The following is a 24,778-nucleotide window of genomic DNA, read 5'->3' on the forward strand; positions in this document are numbered from 1 at the left end:
TTAGTTGTAAGTTTTCTGTTGGGCCAGCTTGACCATTCAGGTACACCATATCATAGCCTGAACATAAGCTAGGTAAGCAGGAAGCCTACCTTCTCTGCCTCCTGGCCTGACCTGTTAATAACACTCCTACTTCAGCATCCAGCATTACATTCATTGCACCAGAAACATCCTAATTCATACTCCAGTTTTCACTCAGATGACTTGGCAATATGGTCATTCAAGTACCCATAAATATTGTACTGTCTTGCCAATGCACCAGCTGGATCTAATGAAGTATTTTAATTTGCAGGGCACAAAAGCTGTATATTTCCTGTTATTGTCCCTTTTCACATTGAGTGGGTTTTGTATCAACTATAGACTAAGAGGAGGATTGCCCATCCCATATTGGATAGCATAGCACCTTTTATTCATGAATGAGGGCTCATCTTTTTTCCTTATGTTAGTATTGTCCTAGCTACATATGGCTATCCCTCCAATTAACTAATTAGGCACTCAGGGTTCACTACATTCATTGGTGTGCCCTCACCAGGTAGTACCTCTGACTGGGAATAGTATCCATTGGTTAAGCAAACTATTTTTATGTCTTTTAGGTAATCGTATCTAAGATTAAAATATTTTGTTTTTAAATATTGTTGAATTTTACAAAGTGAACTGTTTGTTTTAATATTTCTGTGTGTCAGTCTAAGAGTACATCCCCCAAATCAATAGTCACCATAGGCAATGTTAATTAAATGATACTTCTTTGGTTTTCTATTGTGTTTGTTTAAACAGTATTCAAACTTTAATCAGTAGTTGTTTAAAAATCACAAAGCTCTTAACTCTGGCTGCTAAAATGATTCCTCTGACTGTGTCTGAATTCCTCTTGTCTATTTCCCTAAAATCATTTCAAGCCCTGCACCCTTAGAGTATAAGAGAAGGAAGAAAGGGGGAAAGGATGGAATTTTAAACAAAAATTGTTACTGATCATTGCAATTCTGAGTATTTTTTGATAATCTTGAAGAGAGCCGATGATGGTCATACTACATTGATGTTTGCATTCATTCGTTTCATCCTTTTGATATTTATTTTTTCTAAACTTTATTTTCTTAATAGCTGAGAGTTTTTTAAATTTTTGCATGCTTTTTAAGTATCACATCAGAATTAAATGCAGTTTTTTTCTTATCTCTATAGAATTTGTTGATCTGTGCTTGTTATTTATCTTTTTCTATTTTTCATAGTGTAAAATGTTTGATAACTGCATGTTTTATAAGCATTTTACTGAGACACAAATTATGTTGTGGCAAAAGGCTTTATTGGTTTAGAATAGTATTGACAGCTACTGAGATGTAAAAGCAAATATATACATGGCAGACTATGAAGACCAACATAAATTCATAAATTAAAGTTTTTGATAGGGGCAACCTGAAAGTAATGTCTGGTTAAGTGACTTGCTTGTGGTCACTCACTAGGCAAATAAGGGCTAAGAGAATCAAACCTCATATCAGATAAATTACAGTTTACAATCTTAATCCACTGTACCAACCACTATACTCATTGCTAATACCCTTATCTTTGAGATTAATCTCTAATTCCTAGATCACTATTATTATAAAATAAAAATACAACCACTTAGTGTCTGACATGAAGTAACCATTTTTTGAAGTGCAAACATAAAAATGTCCCTTATGCCATTTAGCCTTGTCTGCTGCACTACATTTAATTTTGCAAGTCATTTTGTTCCTTTTATTTTTATGATTTTTATTTTTTTTCTTTAACTTTTTGTAACTAGGTTAACTTTTTATTTTTAAAGAATGTATTGATTGATTGATTGATTAATCCTATTTTATTTATATTTTAAGGGATCTGAACATTTTTTATAACAAATTATTAAACGTATGCCAGAAAAAGATGAACATGAAATTTGCTTTTAGAATCTAATTGTATTTCATTTTTTTGTAATTATAGAAAAAAATTGTTTTTTTTTACATATGAATATGTGTATAGGTTCAAAGATTAGTACTAGACTAACTTCCCTTGCGAGCCATTTTAAGCCTAACCAATTACCCCTTGTGAGACTCAAACCCTGCACCATGTGTTTGTAAAGCAAACACATTAACCATCAGGCCACCCTCTTCACAGTTACAGTATACTGGTTGCTACACATATGAAGCAATTAAGAATGTTAATTGGTTGCTACCCTGTGTGAATGAAGGTTTTTATATGTTTGCCCCAAATTTTACCAATGTTGAAATTATTTTTAAAACGTATGCTATTTTTTACAAAATAAATAAGTATAAAAACATTAGTTGTGGTTTTTGACATGATTTGTTAAACTTACTGTATATTCGTACACCTATTTTTAAGTCAGATTAGCAATTACCAATTAATAAAGGATTTGCCCCTGATTTTTGTGTATTACTTAATTTGATTTTTTAGTGTAAACACAAAAGAAAAACCTTGTAGATTTAAATATTTAGCCACATAGCTTGCCCTGTTTTTTCTTACTTAGTTATTAACTTTAATAAATAACCAATGTAATATATTTTTATAACTCTCTATTTTTTTATTATTAATGATTACATTTTGGCTACAATTTGAAACAGTGTTAACATTTTTAGCCTGTTGTCTGCAGTAGACATTAGACTATGACCACTTTTTACTTTACTCAGTGGTTAATAAAGCATTTTTTTTATCTTGCATATAGTTACTTTTTACATGCTTTTTGACACATACCTAATTTGTCTTGGATCTAGTTCATTTGATCAGTGAACTACAGTGACAAATAAATTCCCCATCCTTACTGTTAATATGGGTTTTGACAATCTTGTTCATTGATCAAATGAAGGGAACCCAAACTTTTTATTTATTTTATTTTATTTTATTTTACATTACATGTCCCTGTTGTAATACTGGTTGGTTAAATTCACTGCTACTTATTTATTTTTTTGACAACAACAGAAATGTGAATTTAATTAAAACGGCTTTTGCAACAGAAGATTTTTGAACCTAGGAATTTACTATTGTATGTATACGTATGTGTAGATATATAATTATATAAACAAAAATATTGTTTTAACAAAATCTGTTTTCTTACTATGCCACTGAGCATAGTCTAATGTTTTCATGTACCTAAAGTCACAAATTAACCTTTATAATGTGAGAGATCATATATGAATGTTTTATTTTCAATGTTTTACTAAACCTTTATAGTATATAACAGGTAAAGTATATGCTAGTTATTATTTTTCTTTGAGCCAACAAACTGCAGTTTGCAAGAATATAATATGGTGTAATATTTATCCAAAGGAGAAAGCAAAACTAACCAATACAAAAAGAGCTGCACCAAAAATATTTAAAGAGAAATATAGGCAAAGGAATCAATTTCACAGGCACAAGAAAATAATTTTCTTGGGTGGCGAAAGCCAGGGAACCTTTTTGGCTAGGCTTATATAGGCCCCAGGGCCGATAACCTAGTACCTACCTATGAACTTGAAAAACTTTACAATACATAAAATAGGAAGACAAAGAGGAAAAGGAGATTAGTAATGGAGAAGTTAAAGAAATAGAAACTGAGGTTATAGAGTACCTGCAAAGTGAAGAATTCAGTGTAGAAAATCTAATCCAGAAAGCACCACAACAGGATAGAGTAATGGATATCCTAATTAAGGTGAAACCAGTGGGACAGGAAGCATTTGGTCAGGTGCCATATGAATATAATTTGGAGCCTTCACAGGAAACCAGTATAAACATTCATTTGAAGCTAGACAGCAAGAGAAGGAACAGGAACCAGTGGAAACTCTGATGCAGTCAATGCTGGGAGTGATAGGTGAGTGAGTTCCCGTGGGATAGAGCAATGGATAGCACAGGATGAAATTGAAGAGAATGTGCTACAGGAAGATGGTATAGAACCTTCTATAGAATGCCTACAGGAATTGTAAAATAAGGGATGTGCCCTCAGTTTGGAAAAAATGAGCTAAGAGAAGAGCTGCTTGATTTAATAGACATAGACAGATATATCAAGATCAATGAAAGAAACTGACTGCAGAAGGTTAATAAAACCCAAAAAGTCAGAAGTCTGATAAAACAAATGAACACAGTAATTAGGACTGTTCATAGAGATCCATGTGATATAACAGAAGTAAACAGGATATATTACTGTGCAGCTAAATTAATAACTGATAAAGTTCTACCACAAGAACACAGGGTAGTGAGAGAAAGGAAGGGGAGAAATCATATACCATCATGGAAATATTGAATAGAGAAAACTATAAAGCAGTTAAGACAAGAAGTGTCACTGTTAGAAGACTATAGAAGAGGGAACAGATCAACAAAATACTAAGGAAGATTATAGATGTGATAAAATCAATGCACAGTATTAGAACAGACTAGGATCTGTCATGCACTATCACAAATAAACTAAAAATTTTAGCACAGGTGGAAAAACTTAGAAGATATGAAGATAAATATAAAGGAAAAGTACAAAATAAGTAATTTATTGATGGCCCAACACGTTTTATAGAGAACTGGGAAATAAGGTAAAAGGAATTAAAAGACTGCCAAAAAAAGAAGTAGTAGATACATTTTGGAGGAGTATCTATGAAGATCCTGTGGAACATAACAAAGAAGCTAAATGGATAGAAGAAGTTAAAGAAAGAATAAGAGGTTTAAAGGTACAGGACATAAAATGGGATGAAGTAACAGCTAGAGAGATTCAAACAAAGTTAAGAAAAGCCTCTAATTGGAAAACCCCAGGCCCAGATGCAGTACCTAACTTTTGGCTGAAAGTATTAACATCTTTGCACAGAGATTTAGCCATGAGTAAGAACTATTTATGTGCACACCCCAAACAGACAACAACCTGGTTAACAACATGAAAAACAATGCTCCTACTTAAGAATGAACCTGCAAGCTACCCTAAAAATTATAGACCAATAACTTGCCTTCCGACGATGTATAAACTGTACATGGGAATTGATGCCAACAGAGTTTATAGTCATTTTGAAGAAAACTCAATCATGGCAGTAGAACAAAAGGGCAATAAAATAAAGTCATATGGAAAAAAGGATCATTTGTTTTTAAACACTGTTTAAGAACTGTAAAAAGGAGAAGAATCTAAGTATGGCATGGATTGACTACAAAAAAGCATTTGATAGTATCCCATATTCATGGATAAAAGAATGCACCCTACACTGATCGACTACATTACAGTGACAATGAAACAGTAGCAGACCACTTTGCAATTAAGCCACGATAAAGGACAAATTATTATCCCAGGGATAAAAATTCAAAGGGAGATATTCCAGGGTGACTCTTTGTCACCACTGCTATTCTGCCTTGCCCTTAACCCATTAAGCTGTCTACTTAACAGCTTAGCCCATGGCTATAGTTTGTCTCCTAGAAAACAACAAAGTTTAAAGACTTCTCATGTTCTCTTTGTCGATGATTTAAAACTGTATAGCTCATCAGATAAGGAAATGAAAGCACAACTGCAAGTTGTCAAAACTTTTTCAGATGATATAAGAATGTCATTTGGTCTTGATAAATGTGCAAAAAAAGCAGGAAAGCTGCAGCACCAGTAAAGCATCAGTTTGGGACAAGAATGTGATGTAAAGAACTTGAGCAAGAAGCAACAATAAAACATGTGAATAAAACGTAGTAAGGAATACTTCAGAAGACTTAAATTAATCCTGAAAACAGCACTGACATCTAGGAACAAAATCCAAGCTATAAGCTAATTTGATCTTCCTCTCTTAACATACAGTTTTGGAGTGAGTGAGTGAGTGAGTGACTGCCCCAAAACATGTTGGCTAGATTAGACAGGAAAACAAGAAGGATGCTTCATGCTCACCAAATGATTTATTTATTTATTTTTATTTTATTTATTGTGTTTGTTTACCGAGAAAGTCCACTGGGCCTAAAAGAGCCCATTTTCGATGGAGGCCTGGGGAGAAAAGCTCCGACAAGAACATAGATGCAGAAAAAAAATTAAACATTAATTGGTACAGAAGTAGAAACAGTGTTACACATAGTGGTTACAGTAATATATATAGAATATATGCATAAGTCAGGAATTTAGTTGGTTTGATTACAGTAACATATACAGAATATATACATAAAAGCAGGAATTTAGTTGGTTGCCAGATGAATTCAGAACAGTAAAAATGGAGATAAATTAATAAGCATTATTGTACCAGTATCAACAAGTGATGAAAGAAAAAAAATAATAAATATGGAGAAAGTATCATCAGTTACTAGTAGTAAAAAGCATAGGAACGTAGTTATAATATAAGGAGAAGGAGGAGGTTAGGTTGTAGAGCAGGTACATAGCCAGGAAGAGCTGAGATGATGTTTCAGTATTTGTTTGAAGGTGGTGGTGCTGCCCATGTTTCTTATAGAAGGAGGAAGCGAGTTCCATAGTTTGGTGATGGTGAAGGAGTAGAGCAGTTGACCAGTGGGCTTTTCTACTTTTAGAAGTAGATGATTTTCAGATCTTAGTTGCCAGCTGGGTTGGTATTTGGCAAGTAGAGTTGACAGAGCAGGACAGTCTGTGGGTCTGTAGATTATTTTATGTGCTGTAGTTAGTTGGGCGAATGAGAGATGGTGGGGGAGTTCCAACCAGCCTAACTGTTTCAGTGCGTTACAGTGGTGGGATGAGAATTTGGCCTTGGTGTTGTAACACATATCAAGTTTGGATTTTGTAGAATTTTGGATATTAATGAGGAGAGGGGCACCATAAAGGAGAGAGGGTAATAAAAATGTAGTTGCAAGGGTTTGTCTAGTAGAGAGGCTAAGATAGTGTTGGTGCCTGTAGAGCATAACGAGCTTTTGGTGTGTTTTTTTGATGTTACTGTTTATGTGTAGGTCAAAGTTTAGGTTTTCATCTATAATAATGCCTAGTAATTTAGTGTGTGGGACAACTTCTATAGTGGTATTGTCTTGGACTTGTATACTGAAGAGTTTTTTTATTTAGAGGAGTAGTTTTCTTAGGGGTAAAAATTACTAGTTTAGTTTTTTTTTGGATTTAGGGCAAAATGATTGTTAAACATCCAAGATTCAGTAGAGGTGAAGGCTTTCTGTGTGACCTGCTGGCATTTGCAGTGCATATTATTGCAGAGTCATCAGCATACTGGATTACTGAGCATTGTGGGAGAGTGGTGTGAAAGTTGTTAATAAAGATGCTAAATAAGACAGGGCGAAGTATGTAGCCCTGTGAAAGTATTGAGGAAGAAAGTGCATACCAAGATTATATATTCTCTGTTTCGAAGGAGAGATGGGCCTCCTTGAAACTGATTATGTATTTAGATCTGCAATCGTGGGACTCCATACATATCTGCTGACCTCACAAGATCCAAACGTAGTGAAAGTTTTGAAACATGAAGAGAATAAATCTAAGATGACTTCTCTACTTAATCTAGTAGAAGCATAGCGGCATCAAGCAGGAATGGAAATCAAACCAGAAGTAGATAAAGATCAGGCAGCAACTGAATGTGCCAAAAAAACAAAAAGACTATAAGGTGAAGGACCAGATGAGAATGCAAGAAATGTGGAAAATGCATAAATATAGTTGCAAGTATAGAAAAGTTCTGGAAGAACCTCATGTTGCTCAGGAACGAACGCAGGAATGATTGAGGACAGGCGAATTCAAACCAAGAGATGAAAGGTTAACATTGCTTGCCCAAGATAGTGGGCTGTGTACACGTTGGTTTACAAAGTTCATTGAACATGTGGGAGAAACAGACAAATGTAGGTTTTGTAAAACCGAATTGGAAACAGTCCCACACCTTGTTGCTGGTTGCGAGATGCTAATGGCAGAAGGACTGTATACTGAAAGGCATAATAATGTGGCAAGACTGTTGCACTGGGGATTGTGCAAACATTATGATGTTGCAGTGACTGAAAAACACTGGAAACATGATCCACAAAGCATCATAGAAAATGAAGAAGTCTACATCACATGGGATCATCCATTACCAACAGCTCAAAAGACAGATCTAGAAAACCGGATATAGTGGACAAGAAAAGAAGACAAAAGTAGCATTGATCATTGAAATCACCACACCCAGTGACTATAGTGTCTTACATACTGAGAGACACAGAGTCATAAAATATCAGGATTTGCAGGCAGAAATGAGAGCAATGTGGAAGAAAGATACCCAGACGGTTCCAATAGTAGTAAAGCAACGGGTCTTATAAAAAAAGAGTCTACAGTCGTATTCAGATACAAATTGCAGAAGGAGTCATTACTGGGCACATTGTGGGTGCTGCGAAGAGCACTTTTAGCTGACATCAAAGATTGAAACAATACTAATTTCATGAACTTTAATTGTACTTTGACTTAGGAATGGAGTTCATTCCCGTCACAGTATTAGAAACCCAAAATATTTGGAAAAGTTAAAAAAGAGCAAGTCTTTTGGAATCAGGGCAGATTTACTCTGAGAACAACTCTTTTGGAATCTGGCTGTATATTTTTACTTACTGCAGATGCATATTTTTTTAAAGAAACCATATTTTGAATATTCCTGAATTTTTATTACATTTTGAAAACAGTTCCATTAAGTTTGTATACATATAGTCTGTAACTACATTTTATGTTTAAATTTTACAGAAAGAAATAAACTTTTGTAAGTCTTTGTATGGTAACACATACAACTTTGTAAAACATTTAAACCATCAGTATGTATGGGGAAGGGTGCATTTATAAGTATGTGAATGTGTGTATTTTATTTTTAATTACCCTTGCAGCACACATTTGTAAATGGCTTTTACTATATGCACTTGTCTCACATGTTGTGATAGTATCACCATTTACTTTAAAGTACCTTGAATTATCACTAATCACTGATGATTATTTCCCTTTATTTTTGTATTAAGGATAATAAAACATAATAGCATAAATGTTTAAAAGTCTAGACTGTAAACATCCAAAAGTATGAGATATTAAACTTGGCATTTTAGAACATTACATTAACAGCAAATAAAATAATTTTTAAAACTGTTTGCACTTATGAAATCATGCTGGTAAAGTATTAAAATGTTAGATTGTAATTTATAACTCATTTAGTCTGCCTAACAGCACATCCTTGATACACCCCCCTAAATCATACACCCCTTCTCAGATCTTAAAATAACCATTTATAGAGTCAAGCAGATAAACACAAAAGCCAGAAGAAGTAGCTGGATTGAACCCACTCAAAGTAATGCAGGCTGCAAATCACCTCACAGTTGTAGAATGCAGAATCCACTTTATTAACTTCAGACCAAAAAAATCCAAGGATGAGCGCTTTCATCCAGAAAGATCTAGACTTCATCAGACAATTTACCCCACAGTTACTTCCTTCTTATACAGTTCAAACAGGAAGTTCCACCCAGTTATAAATTAATCAATTATGTCAGTAAAAGCACAATATTTACAGTCACTGGATTTAAAAAGCAGACAAAATATACAAACTGAAAAAGTTCATGGAAAACACCACCCTAAAAACACACTAAGCATTGCTTCATAAAATGACAATGTACAATAAATATTTAAATGTTGAATGTGTTAAAACAATAAATATGTGTAATTAAATACTAAAAACTAGATATAGTAGAAAATGTTAAGAAAAATAAATACACTTTAACATAAATACTGAACATGTGAATTAGTTAAAATGTTAAAATGCATAATGGAGAAAAAAAAAATATATATATATATATATATATATATATATATATATATATATTTATCTTTCCAGTGCCTTTAGTTTTAAAATTGGGCTAATGGAAATATATTCATTCAGGCCTGGCCAGTTCCCAGCATTCAAACGTAATTGCCAGTATAATTATCTTTTCTCAAGTAATAGTGACCATGCACCACCCCTCATGTTGGTACTGATATTGTCTATAATAAAAAATTGGAACTTATGGTCACTGTACTCCAAAACACGTTTGCTAAGAGAATTAGTTTCTTTTTTATTCCTTATGTCATATAGGTGTTCATATATGCAATTTTTTAACTTTCAATCAATTTTTCCTATGTAAAAGCAAGAAAAGGTGATACACATGGCACAGTAAATCACTTTCTCCGAGTTACAGTTGTATCTCTGATTGATTCTGATTTTGATGTTATTGATGTCAAAAATATTGCCTTCTTTAATGTAACTGCAATAATTAAATCTGCCACGTTTGTGCATAGAACCTGACCTGTGGTTTGGGTAAGAATTACTGCTGTCAAATATGTTTTTCATATTCTTGCCTTTCCTGTATACCATAATACGTTGCGGTCCTATTAGTGGTCTGATGTTCTTGTCATGTCTCAAAATAGACCAGTTTTTTGTTAAGATGTGTCTTAATATGTAACTATCTTGAGTGAATACACTGATAAAAGCAGGGGCGGCCCATGCTATTGGACTGCCGGACTGCAGCCCCCCCAGCTGTAAAAATAAAGAAATTAAAAAAAATAAAAGATAAAACAAAAAATTAAAATTTGCGGACTTTCGCACATGCGCACTAGTCCGGACTGCTGCTGAGACAGTCTGGAGCATGCGCAGACTGTTTCAGCAGCAGTCCGGACTGGGAAACATGGAAGAGCAGAGATCCCAGAAGTCTATGCAGTTGTAACTGCATAGACTGTCAATGGAAACAGATCAGACATGGACTGCAACTTCAGCAGCCTGGAGTCTCGTCAGGGGAAGAACATCTCGCGTGGTGGATGTGCTCCAACGGACGTAATGCGCGGGCAGGTTTGTAGTGCACTAACAGCTATGGGATCACTCCAGGTAAGAGGGTGTGTGTGTGTGTGTGTGTGTGTGTGTGTGTGTGTGTGTGTGTGTGTGTGTGTGTGTGTGTGTGTGTGTGAATGCCCCAGTTGCTATATACTGGTGGCTAGAACAAACTCATGGTGGTGTGGTAGGGAATACCTCAGGCTTGAACTCTGTACCTTGTATGCAGGAGTTAAGGACCTGAATTCCCTACCCACCACCATTTGCAAAAACAAAATTGCAGATTTTTGCCTCATATTTGATTTGATCTGTTCCTCATAATATATTGGTTTCTAAATGTTGCAGTGCTTGATATTAGATGGTGCTGTGGTAGCATGGTTGCCTCACAGCTGCAGATTTTCATGTTTGATTCTTGGCTGGGGTGTCTTCTGTGTGGGGTCTGCACCTTCTCCCTGTGTTTGTGTGGGTTTGCTTTTGTGTCCTCCCATGTTACAAAGACATGTCTGCATTATTTCTTCCTGGGCCTGTGCTGAAAATGTTTTTGTTCCAAGTCAGACTGTCCTGATTAACAAATGTTAAGTAAAATTGACAGGCATTTGAATTTCAGACTTCAGGTTTCTGAATGTTTAATTCCTTACATATTTGATGGTGCAGTGGTAGCATTGTTGCCTCACAGCTATAAGTTTTCTGGTTTGATTCTTGGCTGGGGTGCCTTCTGTGCAGAGTCTGCATCTCATCTCTATGTTTGTGTGGATTTGCTCTGGTGTCCTGCCATTTTACAAAGACACGTGTCTGCAGTATTTCTCCCTGGTCCTATGCTGAAAATTGTTTTTGTTCCATCAGAAGTAAAATTGACAGGCATTTGAATTTCAGACTTCATATTCTTCAGAAAATACATAGTAACACAACCTTTTATTCTAGCAATTTTCTAAGTTTATAAGATGAATATTTGAAATTTGTCCTTATTTTTTGGACTGTATTACCCCATTATTGGCTTTGTCCAGGTTTTTTGTGCTAAGGTTGACAGCTATGGCAAGAACTGAATTCACTGAATATGTTTGAGGGCTGTATTCCCTCATTACTGGGTTTGTCCAGGTGTTTTGTGCTAAGAGGTTGACAGCTATGGTGAGAACTGAATTCATTAAATGATAGCCATTTAAGTTTCAGTCTTCCGCTCTTTCACAAAGCAGCTGATTTGGCGTAGTGGTATGTTGCTCTGACTGTTTTGCACAGGGACCTTGGCAGTAAAATGTATGGTGGTAACACAGCATTTTTCTTTCACAAAGCAGCTGATTTGGCATAGTGGTATGTTGCTCTGACTCTTTTGCACAAGGATCTTGGCAGTAAAATGTATGGTGGTAACACAGCATTTTATTCTAGCAACTTTCCAAGATTATACAAGCAATGTTTAATGTGTCCCTGGTTTTTGGGCTTTTGACCCCCCCCCAATAAATTTGGCTTTTTCCAGATTTCTTGTGCTGTGAAGTTGAGATGCAGTTGAGTATTGAGTAGATTTTACAAGGAGCTGAGAGCTGCAGGGGAAGAGAAGTTTAGTGCTGCTTATGCTAAGTCAGCTTGCATTGCTAATAGCACAACAGGTTGTGTACTTGCTTTTGATGCAGAAGGTTGTTGGTTCTACTCCCACAAGGGGTGAATGCTGCTGTACTGAAAAAGTTAAGATACTAACTATGAGCCTGTTATCAGTTTGCCATCCATTTCCTATTGCAATATTACTAGCTTATAATTTTTAATGTAATATAGGCAATTTATTCCTCAGGGGCATCAGACACTTTATTTTTCGATGAAACTATGAAATATAAAGGTGTTTGCTAGCAGCAACCTCTTCATTAGTTACAGATTTATTTAATGTGGAATTATTTAGATGACTTCTTTTACTTCTTCAGAGATTGTGCATATTTAGTGATAATGGTGGAGTGTAGAATTGTGCATATTTACTGATAATGGTGAACTGTAGAATTGTGCATATTTACTGATAATGGTGGGCTGTAGAATTGTGCATATTTACTCATAATGGTGGACTGTTGAAGTTTGAGTAGACTTTTATGATGGAAATGTTCTGAACTGGGCAGTTTTGTCATTATGGGTGCATGCATTTTGTTTCATTGTTTACTGGAAAGATGTTCTGAATTGGGCAGTTTTGTCATTATTGGTGCATGCATTTTGTTTCATAGTTTACTGGAAAAATGTTCAAAACAATAGGAAAGTGTATCAAAGAGCACATGTATGTTTCATATGCAAGGGGCCTATGATTTGAAAACAGGCCAGAATTAATCTTTATCTGCTACTGGTAAAATATATTTTCTTTGAATGTGGGTTTTAATGCTGTTTCAATGAATGTGAGTTCCAAGGGCAGAGAAGTTTTAATGCTAAGTTTGTTTAGCAGATGTGTTAGTGTTTGTGCTGTAAAATGCAAAATAAAACTTTCAAATGAAGTCCAAATCATCATAGTAGTAAATCAGTATGCACATTAGTGTTTATGGTAAATGGAGTGAAATAGCCAAGTAATGGATCATTGGAATGGCTGCAGGGGGAGGCTCCATTTGACCATGATTTTGTGAGGGGGAAGGGCGGCAAACTTAAAGACAGCCCCAGCTGAACTATACCTCCCAACTGTCCAGATTTTCAAAGAATGAATAAATTTTTGCTTCTTATTTTTTTGTTTGTTCCTCATAAAATTTGTGGTTTTCTGGCACATCATTTAGGAATTAAGTCACTAAATAATGACACACTGAGTTTCAGACTTCATAACCTTCAGAAAAATGTATGCTAAAGTAAGACCTGTTGTTCTATCAACTGTCAAAGTTTATACAAGAGCAATTTTTAGTACTGTTTATATGTTCCCCCAATATATTTGGCCTTGTCCAGATTTATTGCATTAACAGGTTGAGAGGTACATGCAAATAAATTGCTTTATAGAATTAGGCACAGCCAAACCTCTCAACTGTCCCTGATTTTGGCTCAAAATGTTGCTCTCTGTCCCTGATTTTGGCTCAAAATGTTGTTCTTCCCCCCTAATAATCCCTCCGCAAAATAGCAATTTTGAAAGAAAACATGGAGGGTTTACAATTAAGAAATAACTGTAATAATCAGAGTTATAGATTACTTTTATTTCAGAAATGCATGTAGATTCTTTTATTTTGTCAGCTGCTCAAGTTAACAGTACTAATATTAAAGTGTCCCTTCTTTGACAGGTTCCCAGCTGTATTGTATGGCTATTTTATAGTTTTACATCACATTTTTGGTCCATTTTTCATAAAATTGTGGGGTTTTTTTGGCAAATTAGTGACAAATCATGAAAGACTGAAGTTAGAAAATAATGACAGACATTTGAGTTTCAGATTTCATACCATTCAGAAAATTCATACTAATGCAAGACCTATTCTAGTATCTTTCTAAGTTTATAAGAGCAATATTTAAAAATTGTCCTTATTTTTGGGCCTTTGTCCCACTTCTTTGTATGGCTTTGTCCAGATTTCTTGCTCTGAGGTTGAGAGGTATGACAAATGTGTCAGGGCCATCACAGTCAGCCAGAGACATTTCAAATTGTGACATACTTATTGCACCCCACTCCCCCATGAAGTGACTGGATGCGTTGAAGCAAGGCAAGGAGTACTTATGCAGTGTAAATGTGCAGAGTATCCCCCCCCATCCAAGGTAGGCACAAGTACTAGAGTGGCTTTTCATTTGTCCTTGATTTTTGCAGAATGGTCTGGTTTCTGTCATATTTTTTGTACTGTTGATTTATGCTTATTACTCAAAGTGCCTGTTGCTCTGTGTTTAAGTAGCAATACTTTAATGACCATCAGGTAAGCTTGGCTGTGATTGTAAGATGCAAGTAAGCTTTAATAAGCATACTGTTAAAGAATTGCCAACATTGAAAGCCTTTCTGTTGTTGCCATGTAGAGAATACTTAACTAGATAATGTATAAGCCTTGGGTATTGAAATGCATATGACAGTATTTGTAATAAAGGACATGATTACATTATTTTAAGAAGCTCATTACACTTGGAGACTTCCAGTCATCTCTGCAGGCTTTACCCATAAACTAAACAGAATGCCAATCGTGTGGTCCATAACCTGTACAGTAATCCTTTGAAGCAATGTATCTTGAGCTTATTTCTTGTCTGCTTTTCATTTTTTACTTTGATCATGTTTTCCCCATGAAACAAGTAGATAGTTGTCAGGCAGAAGGTCTTTTTTTGGATAAGAAGCATTTTTACAAGTGGGGGCATCAGAGATTTCTACTTTCAGCATGTTACTTGGCACTTTAATAAAGCTGAATATAAATTAGAATTAGAATTGCAGTGCAAGAAGTGGTTTGAGTTCAGTGCAGCTTGTTTTTCTTATACTTGATTTTGACTGGCATTCCATTAATGTATTTAAAAAGTAATTTATTTTTTCATGCCTCACAACCTTTTTGTTTCCATCTAGATATTAAGTAAGCTGTCATGCAGCCAATGCATTGAAATATTTTTATTCTTCTACACTTCATTTTGTCTTGATTGGACTCTCATAATGATGATTTGGCACCCAGGGCAGTGTATTTAGTTAGTTTTTGTGGCTTTGAGCATAGCTCTTCCCCTTTCTAGTTGGCCACACCCCTCCCCATTGACCCCACCCATCCAGCTGTCTCCTGCAGCCCCCCTTTGATTTGAAGTCACCAGCTGCCACTGGATAAAAGAAGTACTATAATCATTCTTACTTGCAACATTGTCAGTTTCTTGATTACTGGTGGAAGGACCATTGTCAGTCATATTACAAGAAAGTAAAGGTGCATAAAACCCACAATCTATCTTGTTAACCACCTCAACCATTATATCACTAATGAACTTACAAGGATAGCCTCTTTTTTGAAACATATTTTTCAAGTTGTCACATTCATCTAAAAATTAATCAGTACCAGATACCATATGAGCTACACGCATGAACTATTGCTTTCTTTTTGACTGGGTGTGTGCTAGAAAAATGCAGTAGTGAGTTCGAATATGTGCTTTTCCTAAAGATTTTTGAAACAAACCTCTTATTTTCATAATCCTTTTCCAGTAAGATGTTTAAAAAGGAAATTTTGTCAAGGTCTCTGGTATAGGTGAACTTTAAAAATTCTATAGTGGTTCCAATATAGTTTATAAAATCATCAATAGCATCAACAGGTCCATCCCACAGAACAAACATATCATCCAAGAACCTGGTGTAAAATTTGATGTGCTCAAAATAACATGAAGAAAAAAGAAATTTCTTCTCCCATTGCCTAACTACAATATTTGCATATAAACCACCACATGCAGACCCCATAGCCACCCCTTCTTGTTGTAAGTAAATTTCTTTGTTAAACAAAATGGAGTTGTTTTTAAGGACAATTTCCATCAGTTGTGAAAAGACCAAGATCTGGAAGTGTGAGATATCTTTTTCATATAAGAAATCTGTAAACCACTTCAAACCAATTGTATGAGGTATGACTGAATAAAGGTCCTTAATATTGATAGTAATAAAAACAAAAGTGTCCTTGAAAAGTACCTCATCTATAGCTTGTAAGAAGCTCCATGAATCCTTGCAAATATGTATCTCACTCAATATGTGTTCTTTTAACTTATTGTCCAGATATCTTGCAAGGGGGTGTGTAATGGACCCCTTGGAGTCTACTATGGGTCGCATGGGTGGTTGGCTAAGATTTTTATGCAATTTTGGCAGCCCAAACATGACTGATATTTTAGGGCAGAAACAGAGAGAAAATTAAGCACATCAATAGAAATTGAACCCTCTATAAATAAATCTTGGAGTTCATTCCTTATATGCTGGTAAGAAGTGTTCACTTCATTAATGGATGATCTTAAATATGCTTTTCCTTCTAGAATACAAAGCACTTTCTTGTTATAGTCCTCATAGTCCATCAAGACAACACCTCCACCTTTATCAGGTTTCATAATTCTAATATTTTGTGAAAAGATTTTTATTTCGTCCATTACCTTTTTCTCATTCATGTCAGAGTTCCTACTAGAAAGCTTAGAGTTACGTATATCTAACTCACACATGTTCTCAAAAAGTTGGACAATGGGATGAAGTGGGGGGTTATATGTACTAGAGATGGCTAATGGGTTGACAAAGGAACCAGGTGCAGAGTTTTTAAAAAGAATGTTCTAGTTCAGCTTTCTTGTATACATTCTTAAATCCATAAGAGTATTAGAAACATCTAGGGGCTGTGGGGGTACAAAGGTGAATCCTTTGGCAAACAAATCACAGTGTTCAGAATTAACAGCAATGCTGGAAAAATTGTACACATTAAAGTCACCTAAAGTAGTGGTAACTATGTGGCAGGGTGGGAGTAAATGGTCCATATCATCACCTAAATTGTTTGGTGGTGAATGCAACAAGTTAGTTAAAGTCACATTTACATCCTGTTGTTCCAGGACTGGTACCTCTCCCTTGTCTCTGTTCACCATCCCTCCCCTGTTACAATGGTTGTTCCTGTTTATTGGGGCCATATCCCAATTGTTTTTCCCCTGGGGACCTTTGTTCCTCAGACGCTCTGAGAGTCCCGGGGGGGAAACTCTTCTGTGTCTAAAAAAACCTGACCAGCGTTACTAGTTGAAGGATTATCAGTACCAATAACATTGCTGTTACTTTTTCCAGGATTCCCATTAGAATTAGTATATTTTTTGCCCCATTCCTGGGAAGGGGGAGGTCTGGGATATGCCAGGCCATTACTGTAGTCATTTCTGTCCCTATTCAGTTTCTTAGTTTTACGAAGTTTAATAGAACTTGTTGTTCATAATGCAAATGTTCACAAATCCTTTTATCAATATCAGAAACAGATAATTCATTAATTAAAACATGATATTCTACTATCAAATGCATATGTTCTATGCAGACCTCTCAAGCAATCGGGAACAAATTTCAACAAAATCAGGGACAAGTCAAGAAAAAATCAGGGACAATCAGGGACACTTTTAAAATATTAGTGCTATTAACTTGAAACATTGACAGAATCAAAGCATATGAATTAATACACATTTTCTGAATTAAAAGAAGTCTATAACTCTTAATTATTGTCATTATTCATTAAGTGTAATTCACCACCTTTATTCCAAAAGTCACTAGTTTTAGGAGGGATTAAGAGGGACTGAGCTAAAGTTTGAGTCAAAATCAGGGGCGTCTCTGAAAATCAGGGACAGTTGAGAGGTATGGTTCTATGCCATGTCTATCAAATAAAGCAAGTAGCTCTTTAAATAGTTCAGAATTGTACTGTACCCATTAGGATAGTGCCACATTCTTAAACCTTTCTGGCACTATATTGTCCTTATTACATTCTCTAAAATAAGCATTGTCAAGCTGAAGTTGCTTACTTTTAGAAAGTTTGTAATCAAACTGATCAAAAACTGACCACTGTCCATTGTGATTCTCTCAACTTAACCAAAGGAAAAAGTTTCTGCAAGGCAGTCTTTTAATGTTGGAACTGTGCCTGCCAACAAATTAATGTTCACCGGCTGATTAATGCATTGTCCACATGGTATAGATGCATTAATACTGTCCTCTCCATTAGAAACATTTAAAAAAATGTCCATTAGAAGGTTGTTGAGAGTTATTTGAAAGAGAAACATCATTTAAAACATGCTGCAGGCTTGTGAAAGCCATTACAGCCCCACCAACTGCCTGCTGCTGATGCATGATGATGTCAGAAGGGGGCATGTTCAACAAGGAATCCACTTTGAGTGACAGCGACTGTACTACTGAACTCAAGGCAAGTACAGTTTGTTGTAGAGTCTCCAAATCAGTGTTCTGAGTAGAAAGTGGGCTCAATGAATCCCTGCTAGCTTCATTGGCCATCCCAAACTCAAAAAAGTCACAAAGCACAAAGTGAAGCGGATAAACACAAAAGCCAGAAGTAGTAGCTGGATTGAACCCACTCAAAGTAATGCAGGCTGCAAATCACCACACAGTTGTAGAATGCAGAATCCACTTTATTAACTTCAGACCAAAAAAATCCAAGGATGAGTGCCTTTGTCCAGAAAGATCTAGACTTCATCAGACAATTTACCCCACATAGTTAACTTCCTTCTTATACAGTTCAAACAGGAAGTTCCACCCAGTTATAAACTAATCAGTTATGTCATTAAAAGCACAATATTTACAGTCATTGACTTTAAAAAGCAGACAAAAGATACAAACTGAAAAAGTTCATGGAACACACCACCCTAAAAAACACACTATATATAAGCACTGCTTCATAAAATGACAATGTACAATAAATATTTAAATATATTGAATGTGTTAAAACAGTAAATATGTGTAATTAAATACTAAAAATTAGATATAGTAGAAAATGTTGAGAAATAAATACACTTTAACATAATAAATACTGAACATGTGAATTATTTAAAATGTTAAAATGCTAAAATGCATAATGGAGAAATATATATATATATATATATATATATATATATATATATATATATTTTTTTTTTTTTTTTTTAATCTTTCCAGTGCCTGTAGTTTTAAAATTCGGCTAATGGAAATATGCTCATTCAGGCCTGGCCAGTTCCCAGCATTCAATCGTGATTGCCAGTATAATTCTCTTTTCTCAAGTAATAATGACCATGCACCACCCCTCATGTTGGTACTGATATTTTCTATAATAAAAAATTGGAACTTATGGTCATTGTACTCCAAAACATGTTTGCTAAGAGTATTCGTTTATTTTTTATTCCTTATGTCATATAGGTGTTCGTTTATGCGATTTTTTTAAACTTTCTATCAGTCTTGCCCATTTAAAAGCAAGAACAGGTGGTACACATGGCACAGTAAATCACTTTCTCCGAGTTACAGTTATATTTCTGATTGATTCTGATTTCGATATTATTGATGTCAAAAATATTGCCTTCTTTAATGTAACTGCAATAATTACATCTGCCACATTTGTTCATAGAACCTGACCTGTGGTTTAGGTAAGAATTACTGCTCTCAAATATGTTTTTCATATTCTTGCCTTTTCTGTATACCATAATAGGTTGTGGTCCTATTAGTGGTCTGATGTTCTTGTCATGTTTCAAAATAGACCAGTTTTTTGTTAAGATGTTTCTTAATATGTAACTATCTTGAGTGACTACAGTGATAAAAGAAGTCTTATAATAATTTTTACTTGCAACATTGTCAGTTTCATGATTACTGGTGGAAGGACCACTGTCAATCATATTACAAGAAAGTAAAGGTGCATAAAACCCACACTCTTTCTTGTTAACCACCTCAATCATTATATCACCAATGAACTTACAAGGATAGCCACTTTTTTTAAACATATTTTTCAAGTTATCACATTCATCTAAAAATTCATCAATACCAGATACTGTACGAGCTGCACACACGAACTGTCCCTTAACTATTGCTTTCTTTTTGACTGGGTGTGTGCTAGAAAAATGCAGTAGTGAGTTCGAATATGTGCTTTTCCTAAAGATTTTTTAAACAAACCTCTTATTTTCATAATCCTTTTCCAGTAAGATGTCTAAAAAGGAAATTTTGTCAAGGTCTCTGGTATAGGTGAACTTTAGAAATTCTGCGGTGGTTCCAATATAGTTTATAAAATTATCAATAGCATCAACAGGTCCATCCCACAGAACAAATATATCATCCAAAAACCTGGTGTAAAATTTGATGTGCTCAAAATAACATGAAGAAAAAAGAAATTTCTTCTCCCATTGCCTAACTACAATATTTGCATATAAACCACCACATGCAGATCCCATAGCCACCCCTTCTTGTTGTAAGTAAATTTCTTTGTTAAACAAAATGAAGTTGTTTTTAAGGACAATTTCCATCAGTTGTGAAAAGACCAAGATCTGGAAGTGTGAGATATCTTTTTCATATATGAAATCTGTAAACCACTCCAAACCAATTGTGTGAAGTATGACTGAATAAAGGTCCTTAATATCGATAGTAATAAAAACAAAAGTGTCCTTGAAAGGTATTTCATCTATTTAGTTTCTATTGATGTGCTTAATTTTCTCTCTGTTCCCTGCCCTAAAGTATCTGTCATGTTTGGGCTGCCAAAATTGCATAAAATTCCTAGCCAGCCACCCATGCGACCCATAGTAGACTCCAAGGGGTCCATTACCCACCCCCCTTGCAAGATATCTGGACAATAAGTTAAAATAACACATATTGAGTGAGACACATATCTGCAAGGATTCATGGAGCTTCTTACAAGCTGGTTTTCTTGATAGCTTTATCTTTAGAAAAAAGAATTTCTGAACTCAGGGCTCTTTCAGCAAAAAGTCCTTATATTGTTTTTCACAAAGATAGGATTTCTCTGCAGTCTAACCCTTCTTTTTTACCTAAGGTTGTTGTTGTTTGTCTTTTCGGCTTTTCCTGGTTAGGGGTCGCCACAGCAGAACTAGGTAGCTTTTGAAAATAACATCAACGAATCCATTCACCTACGGGTTTTCTTTCCAAATTTTGCCAATAACGGAGAGTACATGCTACACCTACTTGATGTACACAGAAAACTATGTTTGTACCTTTACAGGATGAAACAGTTTAGAATGTCAGACCATATTTTTGTATGTTTATCTCAAAATCACCTAGGCTAGCCTGTTTCTAAAGTTACCCTAGCTAAATAGATTACAGACTGTATCTCATGGATTTACTCTCAGAAGGATATGACATTACCAAAACCTCCCCGAGCTCAATCAACTAGATCCATGATAACTTCATTTGCCTTTTGGTCAGGAAAGTCTATTGATGACATTTGTGCATCAGCGACAGGTTGTCCAAGACTCATACCTTTGTTTCACATTACAAACTGGACATCATATCTAGAAATAGAGCCTCCTTTGGTTTGGCAGTACTCCGGCATATCTTTCCATGAGGGCCACCTAAGGTCAGTGTAGTTGGAGACTCTGTCCCATAAGTGAGGAGGAATGTAAGGGACATCAAATTTATAAGTTAGGTACTTCACCATAACAAGGCATATTTGTATTGTCCATCTTTATTCTTCCTCAACTCCCCTCCCATACATCCCTCATCCATTTGTATTCTTGAGGGACCTATTAGACTGTGTTTGGAACCTACAGTTCCAGGTTTGAGCCCTGTCTTTTCTATCTGGCTATATCTGTTTCTCTGCTATTATTGGGAAATAGAGCAGCAAACTCGATCTGAGGCAATAGGGATAGAGTAGGGCATTATGAGTAGAAGGAGGAGCTCAAAAGTTGGATCTGAAGTATGCGGCCAAGTCAGATCCTGGAATGGTTCTCTAACCCATAATTGCAGAAGAATGAATATGAACAACACAGATAGATAGTTATGGTGAAAACATAGCTTACAATTTTTAAGGAGGCTTACACAGTCATTGGGATACTTTGCCACTGGTCTCCCACTCTGGACCCCAGCATCTCTCAAATTTATTACATGCAATATGATTGGCCAGGATCCTCAAATTAAGTACTGTTATTGTACTCTGAACAGGGGCTTACTATAGTATGTCTATTTAGCCACCTGATTTGTCTAGTTGCCTACATGATTCAACCTTAACATGTCAGTTCAGTTTGTGACTTTACTTTCATTGGTCAATATGCTGACTGATATTTCATAACCCCTTTACTAATAATAGGTTTCCTTCTTTTAGACTGCCAGGTGGCACTCTTAGCCATATTCACTTCCATGATAGGTTCCCCTATCAAGTTGCCTGGTAGCAGTGCTAGTATCCTGCATTTCAAACTTACAATTGCATCTACAATTAATCTACTATATATGGTGTATTTCTGTTTTACTTTCCATGGACATGATATCACTTTGGAGCAAATGAGACACATTTTTACAAGATGAATGGTTGTATGGGGAGCCCCTAGTTGGACTGCTTGATGACAGTGACCACTTCTTTCTAGAGGGCTTTCTCTGAATCACCCATTGGTGGAGTGTCTTTTTCCCCAGCATGTATTTCCTTGATTTTGTTTCATAGAGCCCCACCACACCAAAAAAAGAGGACTTGTTGATCAATTGCTATGCTGATTTACAATTGATGTGTTGAGGGTTCACTTCCTTCCATGGAGAACATAGAGATAAAGACACTTCCTTGGTCCAGTCCTTCACTAATTGACCACTTTCACTAGAACATAGTTCATAAGATTACCTAGACAAATATCTGATAATGTTCCACACAATCTGATGATGTTTCAGTCTTGTAGGAGATGAAAGTGCTATTTGCCATGGAAAATGGGTGCATTGTATTCACTTACCAGCTCCCATCTCCAAGACGAGATTTTAATACTGTCAACCGACTGGTTAGTCTCAAAAATTAACCTCCTTTTAGGAGGTTCCAGCTAACCTCACTCAGACTGAATGCTTTTGCTTTTGGTCTTCCAATTAGCATTCACCCAGTCCCACCAATTGGGGCACCTGCAGCAATTCAGTTATCCCCCTGTATTCAGTGCTTACCTCCCTTTTTCTAGTGCACAGATCAGAAAATTGCTGCCATTTTTTAAATTTATTTAAGCAAATACTGATCTTTTTCTGGATTTTAACATATGGGGACTCAGTGTCCCTCCTCTTTAGATTTAAAGTTTAAAATCAAACAGTGTACTCTGCTTGTTGGGACTGAAGCTCATTTTCATGTATATTTTTGTGTTTGCTCAAATAAAGAAACAAAGATATCTCTGCTTTTTGTTTGCTGTTTTAAGTATCTTGAATCTGCTTTACCTCCTGAATGGTACACTTTGCAGCTGTGGTACTGAAGACCTAGCACCATGTTTTTCAGAATATGAAGCAGTCCTAATGCTATGAGCCACACCATGCAGCATGAGATACTGTACTGGTGACCAGTAAATTAATGCATATGTGATTATGTGAGGTATTGCCAGCTATGCCACTAGAAGTATGGCAGTGGATGTGTAACATATGCTAGCATAGCTAGCTGGAGCTTTGTAAATAATTATATGTCATTTGTATAACAAACTTATTTGTACAGATGCTTGTGCAAATGTATTTGTAAAGCTGCTTGTGTTAAAAATGCACCAAGAGTGTGTCCTGGTGGACAGAAAAGAAATATACATGTATGTCAGACTGTACTATTGTAACTGATTAAATGTATATATTGTAATAGAGGATACTGGAGGAGAAGAGGTTAAGCTCAGCCCCAGCTAACTTTTAGAAAAATATCCTGAAATTAAATTACTTAATTTAGGCCGTAAAGATTGTATCTTACCATTCTGATTGCAGCTGGAGACAAAATGTCTATGAAAACAAGGACTAGGAATCCTGCTGTGTCATCCTTAGCAGTGAACTAATTGGTACTCTGGAAGGGTAGAAGTGTTGAAATGGTTTTATGGCTTCCAGATGCTATAACACATCTCAGCAAAGCTCTGTTGGTGTGTATGGTAACACATATGTGCGTGATTCTGGTTCAGCTTCTAGTAAAGGGGGCTTGTATGAGAACCAGAAGTCAGGTGAACAGATGCATGTGATGTCATTCTATAATCCAACACTGAAATGATGTTTTAATGCTAGATGAGACAGAAGTCTTAGTGCAGACTGTTTTTGAAACCTGGCATAGAAGGATCACTCTCCCACTTCACATTTTCTTGCTTCAGTAAGTAACCAGGGAATAGTAATTCTTTAGATCAGTCAGGAAAGTATAATGAGATTAGTTAAGTACTGTTTTTCTGTATCTATGTGAATCTATTCATCTGTGTTATTTTAATATTTCCTGTGATTGAAACTTTGGTATAGATAATCAGTATTTTCATGTTCTTTTATTATTTATTATTAAATATATTTAAAGTTTTCATTGTGACTGGTCTTTTAGAGAATATTTTAACCTTTGAGAGTACTTATGCTTATTTGGTGTCACTGTGGCCACTCCTGAAAGTCTTGCTGCACTGGTCAAACACTACCATTTGTATTAGTATTAATTTTACTCAGTAAAATTGGGTACCCTTGTAAGACCCTTAGAGTAGCTGGCTTTGGAGTGTCCTGGTAGCAGTATCTACCTTATAGTCTGGGCAGAGAGACATAGCTAGTAATTCTGTGCCAGCCTTTCCCAGGTGTGTGTGTGTGTGTGTGTGTGTGTGTGTGTGTGTGTGTGTGTGTGTGTGTG

General features: G+C 35.6%; 1 protein-coding gene across 2 annotated transcripts in view; it reads left to right on the forward strand.

Moving 5' to 3' along the window:
* MYO5B (myosin VB) overlaps nt 1-24,778 on the forward strand; it is a 3,346,216-nt gene that overhangs the window by 3,287,585 nt on the left and 33,853 nt on the right. The window lies entirely within an intron of this gene.

Source organism: Protopterus annectens, chromosome 1.part1 (genome assembly GCF_019279795.1).
Source record: "Protopterus annectens isolate FY-2018-M chromosome 1.part1, PAN1.0, whole genome shotgun sequence".
NCBI lineage: Eukaryota > Metazoa > Chordata > Ceratodontiformes > Protopteridae > Protopterus > Protopterus annectens.